Raw genomic sequence first — 16,256 nt, 5'->3', positions numbered from 1 at the left:
ATTTATGGTGATGGGTGGTGATCATTTCATAATATATGTTGTACAGTTAAAATTAATATAATGTTATATGTCAATTATAGCTCAATTTTAAAAATTCTAATAAATAGGAAAGGGGGTGGAGGATGGGCTAAATAAGTGATAGGTTTTAAGGAGGACACCTATGATGAGTACTGGGTGTTATATGTAAGTGATGAATCACTAAACTCTACACCTGAAACCAATTTTACCATATATGTTGACTGACTAGAATTTAAATAAAAACTTGAAAGGAAAAAATTAATAAATAAATATACATGTGTATGTATTCATGAATGTATTCAAAGAAACAAATCTGGAAGATATTCTATGCACCAAAATATTAGCAAATTTTTGAGTAACAGAATTACAAGTGACTTTATTTTCTTCTTTATAGGTTTTATTGTTTCCTGATAATTTTGCAATAAGAATAAATTAGCTTTATAATCAGAAAACAAAACTGATTCAAAATAAGGTTGATGAGCATTTAAGGGGAAGTTTAATCTATGGTCCCTGAAAAATTATTACAATGGTCATATATTCAGCACATTTGAAAAGAATCTATTTCGTTTGCCACAGCCCCAGTTGGAAAACCCAGTATCATTCAGTTAATCAATCATAAGCATTTGTCAAGCATGCACGACATAAGGGACATAATGCTTCAAGTGTAAGAGAATAGAAGAAATTAAATGTCCCTTAAAGGATCTTAGAACTGGAGAATGAAAACACATCTACAGGATCCATTTTTTACTATTAAGTAGTAAGGAGTGTAAAAACTTGCTAACTGGTGTTTGTGAGAAGGAACTTTATCTTTCGCCAACTGTTGAACCAGTTTCATGCTTGTGCTTCAAATGAGGTTGATGCAGACCTGTAATACTTTTTGTGTCATTTTAAATTTCTAATTTTAAGAGCATTAGTGTTTTAAGGCCTTTTGGACTCTACTGTACCAAAAGCTGAATTTATTAATTTATTAATTTTTCTCCTATGACAATGAAAAAAACTAAAACTAACAGTTGGACTTTATTTAATATAATTGACTTTTTATTAAAATCATCTGAAAATGTAATAGTCTTCACATCTAAATTTTCTTCATGTCCAGAACTTACATTTTAAGGGCCACACTTTTTAATGTTTTACCTAAATATTCACAAAGTACATCCTTGCCTTCTTAAATAGCTAAATAAAATGTGATACTCTCCATAATTTGCTATAATGAATATTCTCTATTATATAAATTTGTTCCAGACTACTGAAGAGTATAAGACTGCCCATTTGTTGATTGGCTCCATGCTGTTATGTTTTCTCAGATCTTGTGTCTGCTTTTTGTTGTTATAGTTTTTAAACAATATAGTCTTTCACTCTTCAGGTGTCACCTGCCACTGGCTGCCAAGTATCTGACTTTAGCAGTATCTCTCTTTTTTTTTATTTTTTATTTTTATTTTTTTACCTAATTTACTGCAGGCTAAGAATAAGACCTGGTGAGGAAAAGGTAGGAGCCCTCATATGTAAAGTAAATGGGTTCAAGAACTTTGAGACATTTACATTAGTTGCTCTGGGGTCTTTCTTGTCTTCTTGATTCTCAATACTGCCATTGATTGCTGACGATCTTGCAACCTCCAGATTTCTGAGATGTTCTGTATTCATAAAACTTTGATGGGAACTTTTCAATTGACTTTAATCATTAAATTGATCTTAGAATCTTTATATTTTAAGTTTGAAGGCAGGCATCCTTCTGAAGAAAAGGGCAAAAGAGATACATAGAATAAGTAATGAGAAATGATGCAAAATAACAAAAAAAAGAGAGAGATATACAAAAGGAAATGGAGGGAGAAGTGGAGAAAAAAGAAGCGAAGGAATAAGGGAAGGTGAGGAAGGAGAGATGAGGGTATGATGGACAAAGTGGGGGACAGAGAAATGGAAAGATTTAGAAGGGGGAAGAAAGGATGCAGAGAAAGGGACAAGAGAAGAGGAGGAGAGAAACTTAAATCAGCAGTTGGGAAAGGAGAAACTGAGGGGTGGAGAGAGAGAAACACAAAGATTATGGGAAGAAGGAGGTAGAGAAATCAAGGCACAGAGGCAGAGCAATAGAGAGATAAAAAGAGAGATAAGAAGGGAGAGATAGGAGCACTTGGGTGGCTCAGTGGTTGAGCATCTATCTGCCTTTAGCTCAGGTTGGGATCCGGGGGTCCGGGGATTGGGTCTCACATTGGGCTCTCCATGGGGAGCCTGCCTCTCCCTCTGCCTGAGTGTGCCTCTCTCTGTGTGTCTCTCATGAATTAGTAGGTAAAATCTTTTTTAAAAAGGAGGGAGGGAGAGATATAGCATCTGATAACACCAAGAATATGGGACTTACTGGGGACCATCTTGGAAGCAGACTCCCTACCACACTTAGTTAACCAGTTTGATATTATTAACTGGAGTTCATATTTAAACTGCTGAAAAACAAATGACTAGAGTGTAAGATGGCTTTTGAAAACTTACTTGTTTTCTTCCAAAGTTTTAAAGAGAGTAACTAAGCTGTATTGAAGGTTATATTAGTAATATTTACCATTGTAACAGGAAAATTATCATCAAGTTAGAAACATGACTTTACAAACATAGCATAATTTTTTCTGGCTGCAATATTGACAGTCTTAGAAGTTAGGTGGTTTCTCTTTCATTTTTTATGATGTATAATTTATCTATAGTAAATTTCACTCTTTTTCACGTACAGTTCTATGATTTTTGACAAATGTATACCATTACATAACCATAACCATAATCAAGATAGAGAACAGCTCTATCACTTCAAAATATTAGTATTTTCTTTTTCTATGTTCTTCCTTTTCTTCCCTTACTCGGGCTGGAGGAAACATTTGTCTTCAGAATTAAGTCAATAATGTACCAGATATAAGAGAGAAAACTACACTGTCAGAGTTCATTTCAAGAAATGAGGTAAACAGCGTTGAAGTGTGATGGAAGTGATGGAGGTAAAGGAAGCCTGAGAGGGTGCCACAGTAAGCACACAAGAATGCAATAAGAATGCACACCAGACCAAGGCTATAGGGACAGATTTTCAAGCTTTCATTCCATGCTGGACTAATCTGATGTCATACCAATAGTTCTTGTACCTGAAGTAGTAGAACATTGCAATGGTCTTCAGGAAAACATGCAAAGGAATGGACTTCTTATCTATTCTAAGGTTTGTTTTTAACCTATGTTAAAAGAAAAGTGAGGGACACCTGGGTGGCTCAGCGGTTGAGCGTCTGCTTTGGGCTCAGGGCGTGATCCCAGAGTCCTGGAAGCAAGTCCCACATCAGGCTTCCTGCATGGAGCCTGCTTCTCCCTCTGCCTGTGTCTCTGCCTTTCTCTGTGTCTCTCATGAGTAAATAAATAAAATATTAAAAAAAATAAATATAGTATAAGTTACACCAAAAAGCACTAAGGAGCTGTATTTTGTAAATTAACTAGCAGAGGAACTATATTAATTATTTTTAATGCACGAAGAATACTGAATGTTGCATTTTTGTTTAGAAATCAGATTAGGGGCAGCCTGGGTGGCCCAGTGGTTGAGCGTCTGCTTTCCGCCCAGGGTGTGATCCTGGACCCCAGAATCAAGTCCCACATGGGGCTCCCTGCATGGAGCCTGCTTCTCCCTCTGCCTGTGTCTCTGCCTCTCTCTCTGTGTGTCTCTCATGAATAAATAAGTAAAATCTTAAAAAAAAAAAAAAAAAAAGTGAAAATTAGTTACCTTCCCAGATAGAAATATCTTAGCTGATTGCCTAATTGGATATAAATTCATTAAGAATAAGAATATTTTCAAGGTGCCTGGGTGGCTCAGTTGGCTAAGCATCCAACTCTTGGTTTCAGTCAGGTCATGGTCTCCTGACCCCAAGTCAGACTCTGTGCTCAGCAAAAAGTCTGCTCATGATTCTCTCCCTCTGCCCCTCCCTCCTACTCACCTGCACACTCTCTCAAATGAATAAATAAATCTTAAAAGAAAGAAAGAAAGAAAGAAAGAAAGAAAGAAAGAAAGAAAGAAAGAAAGAAAGAAAGAAAGACAGTCTCATGATGAAAACCAGGTGATGGGGAATTGTTGAATCACTATATTGTATACCTGAAACTAATATAACACTGTATGTTAACTACCTAAAATTCAAATTAAAACTTAAGAGAATGAAAATAAATAAAAGTAAGAATAAAGACATTTTCATTCATAATTTCAATCTGTTTGTTTTATGTATCTATACATATCTGGCTAATATAACTCTTATCCCTCTCAGCATATCTTTCATATCTTCTTTTACACCCATAAATGAAAATGGAGCATATACAGTCTTTATTCCTAGCTACTCAGATACTATGTATGTATGTATGTATGTATGTACTAACAAGGCATAAAAGAATGCCATAGTTATAGAATTTTATCTATAAAAATAAAAAATAAGATATAAAAAGGATAAAACTCACAAAGATGAATCTGAAGTGGGATTAAAGTGAAATAAATTAAGATAATTTCTGAAGTAAATATCAAAGGAGGCTTGGGTGGCTCAGTAAGTTAAGTATCCAACTCTTGATTTTGTCTCCGGTCATGATCTCATAGGTTGTGGGATCAAGCCCCTCGTCCAGTTCCTCACTTAGCAGGGAGTCGGCTTGAAGGGTTCTCTCCCTCCACCAATACCCCCAAAATAAACAAACAAACTTCTTAAAAGACAAATATCAAAGGAGTTACATATAATTTACACATAATACGTGAATTAATGTGTGTGTATATCAACAGTGAGAAAGATTATGAGAGGTGAAGATATCTACAATAGGTGTAATAGTATTGGAGAGTTAAATAAAATTCATACAGTTTGGGAAAACTAGAAGTTTCTAAAGCCCAATAGGTGTATATATAGATATAGATTAGATAGATGATAGATAGATAGATTCACTCTTGGTGAATGAAAGGAAAATGGAAGAGTTAAAAAAAAAAGGAAAAAGAGATTAGGTTAAGATGGAGAATTCTTAAGAAAAATGGAAAGCTGATAGATTTGGAGAAATTGTGCAGACTAAGAAATCCAGTGTCTATCAAGTAGTTGTCAAGTCAAAGCAACTACTCTCTCCGGCTCTATATTATCCTGACTTAGCCTCCGTTTTTAACAAAACAAATAAGCAGGCAAACAATAAACCACTGAGCTTAATTTAGCGTGGCTCATTTTCCAAGAGCTTTTAGTTGTGCCTAGTAATCACCAAACTCTTCTCAAAGCTTCCATTCATTTTATGTTTCTTTAAAATTGAGATATAATTTATGTATAATATTATGCGAGGTTCAGGAGTACAACATAACGATTTCATACTTGTATATACCATGAAGTGATCACAATAAGTCTAATTTCCATCTGTCATCATTCAAAGTTACAAATTCTTTTTCTTATGGTGAGAACTTTAAAGATTTACACTCTCAGCAAATTTCAAATGTGCAATACATTGTATTCCTTTTATGTCTTTCTTAAAGGTTTTTGCAGGAACTGAGTGTATAATTTATTGATGTATAGTTACTAGAGAAATGTGAAAATACAAAATGACCTGGGATCCCTGGGTGGCGCAGCGGTTTAGCGCCTGCCTTTGGCCCAGGGCGTGATCCTGGAGACCCGGGATCGAATCCCACGTCGGGCTCCCGGTGCATGGAGCCTGCTTCTCCCTCTGCCTGTGTCTCTGCCTCTCTCTCTCTCTCTCACTGTGTGCCTATCATAAATAAAAAATTAAAAAAATTAAAAAAAAAATGACCTGATCACTGTGAAAAGCCAATCTATTCAATTAACGCAAGAGAGCTTATCTATTAGTTAGCAGTGTAATAAATGAGGATTTCTAGCAAAATTAGACTCTGTCATTCATCATCCTTTCAGAAACTATCCTACATTCCTTCCATTTTTGACACCCCATATACAGCCAGTAATTAAGCCTTATTGATTTCTGGCCCCTCCTCTCCATCTGTACTATCACTGCCCTTGCTGAGGCTTCCTCCAACTGTCTTTCTGGTACCACAAAGAGATATATCCAGTGGTTTCAGAGAATAAATGGTGCTGGGGACACCCATTTATGAGTTTTTTTCTCCCTCCTGATCCACATTCCACTATTGCTCTAGAATTTACAGATTCATTTTTTATGGTACCCTTTTCTGCTCCCCAGAATCCAAGTTCTCTTTTTTTCCAGACTGATCTTTCTGACCCAACTATCTGACGATAACTACTCTCCTGCTAACAGTTTTTAATGGTTCCCAACATCAGAAGTAAAAGAAGCAATTGCCAATGGACATAGGGTCTATGCAAGTGGAATAAAGTAGATCAGTTGGGGACTATTGCAGAGTGGTGACAGGAGAGAGGCTAGAAGTCCAGATTTGCACATGAAATTTCTCAAGTTTTAAATGTAACAACTAATTCAATACTTTTTAAACACAGCAGGAGTCAAACCACTTTTGTAGTCTGTGGGCATTTAATCCGCCAACTCTGATCTGATACAATAAAATCCAAACTCTTTAACATGGCATAAAGGGCTCTTCATGATCTATTTCCTACCTACCTTTCCTATCCTATCTTGGCCAGTTCATCCTGCCAAAAAAAAGCACGTATTCTTCATCAATTGCAGGTTACTATCACTTTCAGAAGAAGCACAGTATTACTTACCTTTGTATTTCTGCTTCTGTTCCTCTTATGGAGTGTACTCCCAACTCACACTGCATTACTCCCAAACACCTCATCCAATTCATCTTTGATTGTCTTGCTTAAGTGTCATCTCCTCCCAGAAGCCAACCGTCCCCTCCCTGGCCACCTAGGATAGATATCTTTACAGTGGTCTCACAAAGCATTGAGTAAACCCCAGTCATTATCTACAATAAAGACTCTAAGAGAAGAAGCAAGTATATGTGGGGAGCTAAGCTCCATTTCATGTTTGTAGGGCTTGGATATTTCATGTCAGTAGGCAAGTGTATAAATAGGTATGGGACTTAGATGCAATGTCTGGCCTGAGAGGGGAATCTGAGAAAAACTTTGTAAAGGGAAAAGAAAAGAGAGCTATAGATGAAATCCTCGAAATAAGGTGTGAGCAGAGAAAAAGCAGAGAAAAAAGCAGAGAGGAGTCTTACAAGTAGTGATTTGAGGGGGCGCCTCGCTGGCTCAGTCAGCAGAGCATGCAACTCTTGATTTCAGGTTGTATGTTGGAGCCCCACATTGGGTGTAGAGATTACTTAAAAATAAAAATCTTTTTTAAAAAGTGGAAGTTTGACAATTAGGAGGAAAACCAGAAGAAAATGATGTCAGAGAAGATGAAGGAAAATTTTCAAGGAGGAGGAAGCATACTCATCATGGTTAAATACTACACAATGTCCACTGGATTTAGTGATAACATCGATAGTCATTGTGATAACAATTTTTAAAGGAATAGTGGTTGTGAAACCAAACTAGGGTGAATTAAGGAATAAATTAAAAAATGATGAAATTGAAACCATGAATAAAGATTTCCTATTAGGATTATTTTTTATGGTTTGAAGAAGAAACATTAAAATTGTATATCAGAGGAAGAGGGACTTTTTTGGAAAAGTTATTAATCTGTTTATTTTTAGCGTTTCTCAGTAGGGAAGGTATTTGCATTTTGAGAAGGATAATTTAATATTATGTGAATTTCCTCATATTGTAAGTTATTTAGCATTGCTGCCTCCTCTCTCCCCACTATATCACAGTGGAACTCACCAGTTACTTTGATAACCAAAATATCCCCATCTACATTTCAAAATGCTTTTGGGGCAGTGGTACTTGTCCTACTAGAAAAAGCACAGCATAGATTCCCCCCCCCCCCCCCCCCGCTCCAAGGTTCTTTTTCTCTCTCAACATTTTACTATGAAAAATTTCAAACAGAAAAGCTGAAAGAATAGTATAATAAGTATTTGAATGCCCACTAGCTAGATTCAGATATTATTGATATCTTGCCATATTTGCTTTATCTACTTATGTATGTGTGTTTATATTTATGTTTTATTTTGCTAAACCATTTGAAAAGAAGTTGTCAACATATGACATTTTATACATGCATCTCTTTAAGTTAAGGACTGGTTCTGTAATCACAACATTTTTATCACATCTTAGAACACAAATGACAAAAATATTCCTTAACATCTATCTAAAATCCAATTTATATTCAATTTTTTGCAATAATCAATAACTTTTTTTACCAAATCAGAACCCTAATCAAAATTTACATGTTTAGTTTGGTTGTTATGCTTTTCAGTTTGTTTCAATCTAAAGCATCCTCTGTTTTGTATTTTTTACGATATTAGTTTTTTTAAAAGACCAGGTCAACTGTCCTGTAGACTATCCTACATTTGGGTTTTTCTTATTAAATCCTTATATCTAATATGTTCTTCCAGCTTCCTTACTTGTTACAAAATAATATTAGATCTAAAAGACCTAATTTGACTCACGCTATTCATTTTTGGCAAAAAATATACCACAGATAATGCAAAGGCACATAGTGGAGGTGCTTCTTTTGTTCTTGGTACTATGATTGATCATGAATTGAGTTATTGCCCACTATAAGTTGTTGATTGTAGGGAATATGTATGTTCATTGTTATAACTTTAGCCATATCATTGTATGGAATTTGGTACATGGGAGTTGCTCATAAATATTTGTTGAATGAACAGCTCAATAAATAAATGATATAAACTGAGTTTAAGGGATAGCTAGCAAAATAGAGGGAGTAGGATTCTGACACACAAGTTCTAAAATAGACGGTTATAGATCTAACTGTAGAAAGAAATCATTGAGCATTTATTCTGTATAGTTTTAAATTTTATGTTTTATAGCATATAATTTTCTGCTCATTCTTATTATGATGATGGTGTTCAAAAACATATGCTGATGTTGTTTGCTGTGAAAAGTGAAGTAGTACAGAGATATTTCCTACGGGGAAAAGTCCTCACTTGGTGTAACAAACTATCTCAAAGAAATAAAATATTATTAACAAACCTGAAATTGTCTGATGATCTTTGTCACTTGATATCAATAATATTGCTACCAGGTAGGGTTCTTTGTTGCCAGCACAGAAATTGATTCTGCTAAAATAAATTCTTAAATTTAGCTTTAAGCAAAATTAATTGATTGATTAATTAATTGGAAGGATAGGGATAGTTCCCAAAATTGAAGACAAAAACAAAAGCTAAAAAACCAAGAGTACAGAAACCAAGGTAAGTGATGACAAGGGTAGATAGTCTGTCTAAGGTACCATCATCTGGACAAATAAACTTTGCTAAATGATAAGGAAAGCTAATCTGATTGGTTAAGATTGAGTTATGTCATTTTTTTGTTATTTGTTACTTGTCACAGTTTTTAATTGGGGACAACTCCCACTATGTGAATCTTTTTTTTTTTTTTTTAAGATTTTGTTTATTCATGGGAGACACAGAGAGAGAGAGAAAGAGGCAGAGACACAGGCAGAGGGAGAAGCAGGCTCCATGCAGGGAGCCCGACATGGGACTCGATCCTGGGTCTCCAGGATCACGCCCTGGGCCGAAGCCGGCACTAAACTGCTGAGCCACCCAGGCTGCCCACTATGTGAGTCTTGTCGGGAGAAAAGACCATGCCACCCACTATAGAAGTTACATGAGGCTGGACATTCTCTCTTCCAATCTTTTGGCAGTTAAACCTTGGCCACTGGCACTAGGTTAGATCAATGGGGCATTCATGCAAAGGACTTTGAATATAAGAAACTTTCGGAAAGCTGAAGGAAAAGTTCATGATATTTCTCAGCAGTGGTGGTAGAAGGGTCAGCAAAACGTATCTGTAAAGGGCTAGATGGTAAATTGTTTAGATATTACGTGTACATATAATCTCTTTCCCATATTCATCTTTATTTGTTCAAAATCCTCTAAAGATGTAAAAACCACTATTTACTCACTGGCAAGAAAGCTGCAGTTATTTATCTGAAGGTTTGATTGGGGCTGGAAGATCTGCTTCTAAGTTCATTCATTTGGCTGGAGACTTCCATTCCTCATCATGTTGGGCCTCTCCATAAAGTCCCACAGAGCAAGTGATCCTAAAGAGTGAGAGAGTGGGATGCCTGGGTGGCTCAGCAGTTAAGTGTCTGCCCCTCAACTCAGGGCATGATCCTGGGGTCCCAGGATCGAGTCCTGGGATCAAGTCCTGCATCTGGCTCCCTGCAGGGAGCCTGCCTGTGCCTCTGCCTCTCTCTTTTTGTCTCTCATGAATAAATACATAAAATCTTTATATATATATATATATATATATATATATATATATATATATATATATATATATAAAGAGTGAGAGAGCGACCAAGACTGAAGCCAGTGTCTTCTATCACCCAATTTTGGAAGTGACAGGTCATCACTTCTGCTGTATGATATTGGTCACACAAAACAACACAGGGACAACATGGAAGCACTACACAGAGTGTGAATACCATAAGGTAGAGATCACTGAGGTCCTTCTTGGAGATTCATTACCACAATTATTGTAATATCTACTGTCTGGTGGTGGTGGCACCAACAATATCATTCTATTAGAGTTTTCATATAGTATGATCTTGAACTATACTTGTTATTGCTTGCCTTAAATTTGTTCTTGCTCATTCTGGGAGCTCATTCTCCAAGCTTCCCACCAATTCTGGAGCCATTCAACATCCTTTCCATAAATATCTTTTCTGCTTATGGAAGTATGGTGGGCAAACTTCTAAGATGGCACCCAGGATTCTTGTCTCTGGGGTACACACCATGTATAACCCATTCATCTTAGCGTCAGGAGAAACTGAATATGATAGATTTCACTCCTGTGATTAGGTTCTATTACATAACAAAAGTGAAAGATGTAAACAATGTCCCAAACCAGTTGATTTTTAGTTTGTCAAAAGCAGATTTTTGTAATGCCACTTTACACTTAGGTAAAATGGTACTGATGCTATGGAGAACAGTATGATTGTTCTTAAAAAAGTTAAATATACAATTACCATATGATCCAGCAATTCCACTAAGTATATACTCAAAGAATTTAAAGCAAGGTCATGAAAAGATATTTGTACACTCATGTTTATAGTAGTTTTATTCATAGCAGTTAAAAGGTGGAAACATCCCAAGTGTCCATTGACAGGTGAATAAACAAAATGCAACATACAGATATGTATACACACACACATGAATATTATTCAGCCTTAAAAAAGTAAGAAAACTTAGACATGTGTTACAACATAGATAAACCTTGAGGACATCATGCTAAGTGAAATAAGCCAATCACAAAAGACAAATATTGTATGGTTCCTCTCATATGAGGTGCTTAAAGTAGTCAAATTCATATAGAGTGAGTAAAATGATGATTTCCAAGGACTGAGGGGTCAGAAGATGGAGTTATTCTTTAGAGGGTACAGAGTATCAGGTTTTCAATATGGAAAAACATCTGAGGATGGATGGTTGTGATAGTTTCAAGGCAATGCAAATGTTTTTTTTTTTTTTAATGAGAATGTTTTTAATGCCACTTTACACTTAGGATAGTAAAATCTAGGTTATATATATTTTAACACAATTTAAACTTTTAAATTTTAAAATGTAAAAAACAAAATTTTAAAGATTATCTTGAATTGGGCCAAATACATAGAGAAAGCTCTTACAAGAGGGACTGGGACCTTCCTAGAGAGAGATTCTCCTACTGAACACCATGTTGTGAGCTGCCTATGGTGGAGGCCACATGGCAAGGACTTGCAAACAAGCCTTAGGGGACACTACACTCTCGATTGATAGCCAGAAAGAAAATGAGGGCCTCAGATTTACAATTACAAGGAATTGAATGCTGACAACAACCAGAGACCTTGGGAGAGGACCCCAAGGCTTAGTTGATGATGTAGCCATATCTGCATTATAGCCTTGAAAAACCTTGAGCAGAGGACTCTGCTAAAATGTGTCAGACTTTTGGCCAACAGAAATTATGATTTAAAAATCTGTGTTGTTTTAAGCCATTAAATTTTTGTTGTAATTTAGTGCAAAGCAATAGAAAACTAATATGAATATGCAGTATCAGTCTGCTATTTGCAATCAAGAATCCTGACTGGTTCATGCATCCACTCTTGGCCAGGGGACATAATTCCAAGACTCTGTGCCATGAAATAGTACTCCTTCCCTTCCAGGAAAAGCTATGCAATACTATTAACACAAGGGGAAAGGCAGGCCAGAGAAGTGAAACTTAAAAAAAACGATGTTAACCACACTGTAAGTATGTATGTGTGTATACATATTTAATTTAAAAGTCAACTGGTTACCTACATATTATTGTTATTATTATACATTTTATTTAATCATTTGAGATAGCATGAGCGGGGGGCAGAGGGAGGTGGTGTTGAGGGAGAGGGAGAAGCAGGGAGCCAGCTGGGGGGCTCAATCCCAGGACCCCAGGATCATGACCTGAGCCAAAGGCAGACACTTAACTGACTGAGCTACCCAGGTGTCCCCTGCATATTATTTTATATCTAATTTTCCTCTAATTTTTTATTATTAATTTTTAACCAAGTCTCCACTGTCTTAATAGTAGTGCTCCAAGTCTTCATTGATTTCTTATCTTTAAGTTATGATGATGGAGTAGAAATAGAATTGCCCTCAAAAAAAAAAAAAAAAGAATTATTTTCTCTGTAAGTTCGAATCATTTAGTCTAGCCAGACAACTTGATTGAAGCATAATTGGGGACAAGCCAGTAGGACATGCCTAATACTCAAAGATGCAATCAGAATGGACCAATGAGCAAAGGAAGAAAGTGGCAGGGAACACAGTTCTCACTATCCCATTAGCTTCCCTCTACAACTCCATTCAAACTGGCTTTCTAAGTAGAAAAAAAAGGCATTGTCCATTCTGGTCTAAATATACGAGGGTTTGGGTAGCTCATCACTGAAGGGATGACTTTTCAGTCTTTGAAAATTTTCTTTTAAAATGAGATAGGTCATATTTTAAGCCTTAATTAACCAAGATCTTATTTCTCAGCTTATGCCAAGGATTGATTAAATCTGCTAATAGCAAGAATGAGTCACAGGATAAATTCTTGAGGAGGAGAGAAATGTTTCACAGATTAATTAAGCCTTCTTCATATTTTATCTAGGTCTCTCGGAGTTACTCTGAATAGTTCTGTGTGACTCTTTTACAAATCCTCCAATCATTCCCATCATTTTTACGGTAAATATGTCCTCTTGTTCACATAGAAGATGTTCCGTAATAAAGTTACTATTTCTCCAGTTTTGTATCTTGTTAATGACTTTCTTGATGTTTTGTGTTCCGGTACTATTAACCTGTTTGTCCTTCTGCTTTATGCATATAAAATTCCCAATCCCTACACCGCCTCCCCCATCTCCTTCTCACACACATTTCATGTTTGTGACTAGCCAATTTCTATTCTGCCTTGAGGATAAACTACCTTCTCAAAGACTTCCCTGATAGGCCATGCTTATCTACCCCTCCCCTCAACCCCCACTGAAGTATACTCCTCTATGCTTCAACGGTATATACTGCTTTCTCTCTAACCCTTTCCTTACCCTGCAGGATGATATACACACATAGTGCTTATAATAGGAATAGGCACTCAGTAAATTCTGTCCAAGTACTAGCACTTATCATCATATTAAAATTACCTGTTTCAATACCAGTTTCCTCACTAATGTGTAAAAGACAATATCTCATTCATTTCCTTTAAATTGGCTCTTAGATTACAGTAAGTAATCAAGAAATATTCATTGAAATGTAATATGCTAAGGAGCTTTTATTTATTGAGCCCTATGTCAAGCAAGACTTCTAAAATAGTCTCAAAGAGATGTCCCTGCTTTAATCCCTTAGAACCTATAAATATGATGGGATATCGTCCCAGTGACTAGTCTCTATTATACGCTCAGTTGACCTTAAAATAAGGAGATTATCTAATTTCATCAACATTTCAAACCAGACACCTCTCTCAGGTTGGTGGCAAAGGAGAAGTCAGAGACAGAGGAAACAAAGCATGAGAGCCAGCATTGTGGCTGGCTCTGAAGATGGAGGGGACCATGCCTAAGAAACAGAAAGGCCTCTAGTGGCTAAGAATGACTCCCAGTCTACCGCCAGCAAAGAAATGGGATCTGTCTTACAACTGCAACTTGTATGAGCTCCCAAGGGCCTCCAGATAAAAGCCCAGCTTAGCTGACACCTTGCTTTTGGCCTTGTGGTAACCCTCCCATAGAGCCCAGCTGAGCCTACTTGGACTTCTGATCTACAGAACTGTGAGATCATAAATGGGTATTGTTATAAGGGCTACGTGTGTCAGCATTTCTTATGGCAACAATAGAAAATGAAGTACGTGTGAACTATACGCAGGACTCTACACAAGTATTGGGAATGAATCTCACTTAAAGACTCCTCATCTTTTCTAATTTTCTATAAAGAACTTAATTTCAACCTTACACCTGGGAAACTCTAAATCAGTCATTTTTGGTGGTCTTTCACCTCTTCCAAGGTTGTGTGTGTCAAGTTTCTGAGAGGACACTCCCCAGTGCTACTGCGGTCATCCGTCACGTTTGTACACTCGTTAATATTGGAACATCTATCCTCGCCTGCATGATGTCTTCAGGTGTCTTTGTGACATTCAGGTTCCAGCTAGGGGTAGATTTACTGTCAAACTTCAGGGCCTCTCACTTGAATGGGTCCTTTCTAAGGCCTTATACTTGAGTATTTGAAATTGCCTATCCTTTTTCTTAAAAAGGAATCACCAGGGCACCTGGGTGGCTCAGTGGTTGAGCATCTGATCCCGGAGTCCTGGGATTGAGTTCCACATTGGGCTCCCTGCAGGCTCTCATGAATAAGTAAATAAAATCTTTTTTTAAAAAGGGGGGAAGGGGAATCAGCAAATCGTATAAATGTAAAGCACCACAAAACCTGGATTATTCCTCAGCTCAGAACTTTCCTGATTAAAGTAATCCCTTCTTCCCTACCCCACATTGCCCCAATGGCCAGTAACTTCAGATACTGTCTTTTAGTTTCTCTCTCATCCTAATTTTTTCCTTTACTACACTTAGCAATATGTGGATTTGTTTATTCATTTAAAATGTGTTCATTTTCTGTCCCTACCCGCTAGAATGTAAGCTTATTAAAGGCAGGCACTTGATTTACTTATTTCAGTATCTCCAGAACCTAGAATAACAATTGACTGATCAACTTCAGGTCTTGCCAAACTGCTACTGGCTTAGTCTATTTGGGCTGCTATCATAATATACCATAAAGTGAGCAGGTTAGAAACAAGAAACATTCGTTTCTCACAGTTCTGGAGGCTCGAAGTCTTAAGATTGAGGTAGCAGAGGATTCAGTGGCTGGTGAGAGCTCTCTTCCTGTGCCCTCATATGGTGGAAGGGGCCAGGGAGCTCTCAGGGACCTCAGAGCACAAATGGGCACAAGTGACCAAACCACCTCCCGAAGGCCCTACCTCCTATCATCACCTTGGGGGATACGATTCCAACATATGAATTTTAGGGGGGCACAAATATTCAGACCATAGCACTTGCCAGTTTTGGGGCACAGCTATGGTTGGCTAGGGAGGGTCCCAGGCATAGTAGCCTCTCTCAATCAGCCATCCGCCCTCAGAGCCTATCACATTCCTAGGGACACTTTCAGGGATCAAGTAGCAAATTCCCACTGCTCTAGAGACCCACCACCGACTTCTTTATCCTTTTAGCTTAGGCATCACTTTTCATTCTCAGTGATTCTTTTCTGTGGCAGTACTTAAGGGTCAGCTTGGAAGACCTCTCTGCCTGGTTCCCCCTTTTCCACTCCAAATAAAAATAATAATTCATGATATTATGAATGGACATTGTTAAAGTGAGGACAAAATTTAGAAAAATGTTTCTGTTTGTATTGATCTATAATACTACATAAATGTGGCTTCCATAAATTTCATAGCCACCTGGCACACAACTTCCAACCAGATTATTAGCTTTAAATTCTTTTAAATGGTAATTTGGGGGTGGCCTTTTCAAGCTCCAAAGGAAAGTGTTTTGAAAGCAACTTCTGCTTTCTTCCCAGCCACAAACATCCCCTGAGGCAAGGAAGCAGAGTGCTATCAGTTTACAAGAGGGAAGGAAAAAGAGACAAATACAAGAAAAATAAATAAATAAAATCTCAATTTTTTTCTTTCTTATATGCATGATACATTTAATCTGAAAATAACCACATGAAGCTGCTATTACTCTATTCCCACCTGCTGCAACTGAGCAGTCGTTAC

At 37.0% G+C, this 16,256-nt stretch overlaps 1 long non-coding RNA gene across 1 annotated transcript; it reads right to left on the bottom strand.

The window, feature by feature from the left end:
- Nucleotides 1-4,918: 4,918 nt before the first annotated feature.
- LOC144282235 (uncharacterized) lies at nucleotides 4,919-15,755 on the bottom strand. The gene is made up of 5 exons (XR_013350579.1): nucleotides 14,134-15,755; nucleotides 9,928-10,065; nucleotides 9,000-9,088; nucleotides 6,663-6,807; nucleotides 4,919-5,724 (listed from the first exon to the last, which is right to left on the bottom strand). It is a non-coding gene; the product is annotated as an uncharacterized LOC144282235 (long non-coding RNA).
- Nucleotides 15,756-16,256: the final 501 nt, after the last annotated feature.

This window comes from Canis aureus, chromosome 13, assembly GCF_053574225.1.
Source record: "Canis aureus isolate CA01 chromosome 13, VMU_Caureus_v.1.0, whole genome shotgun sequence".
Classification (NCBI taxonomy): Eukaryota; Metazoa; Chordata; class Mammalia; order Carnivora; family Canidae; genus Canis; species Canis aureus.
Note: the sequence above shows the minus strand (reverse complement) of the source record. Positions and strands in the feature narration are given on the sequence as shown.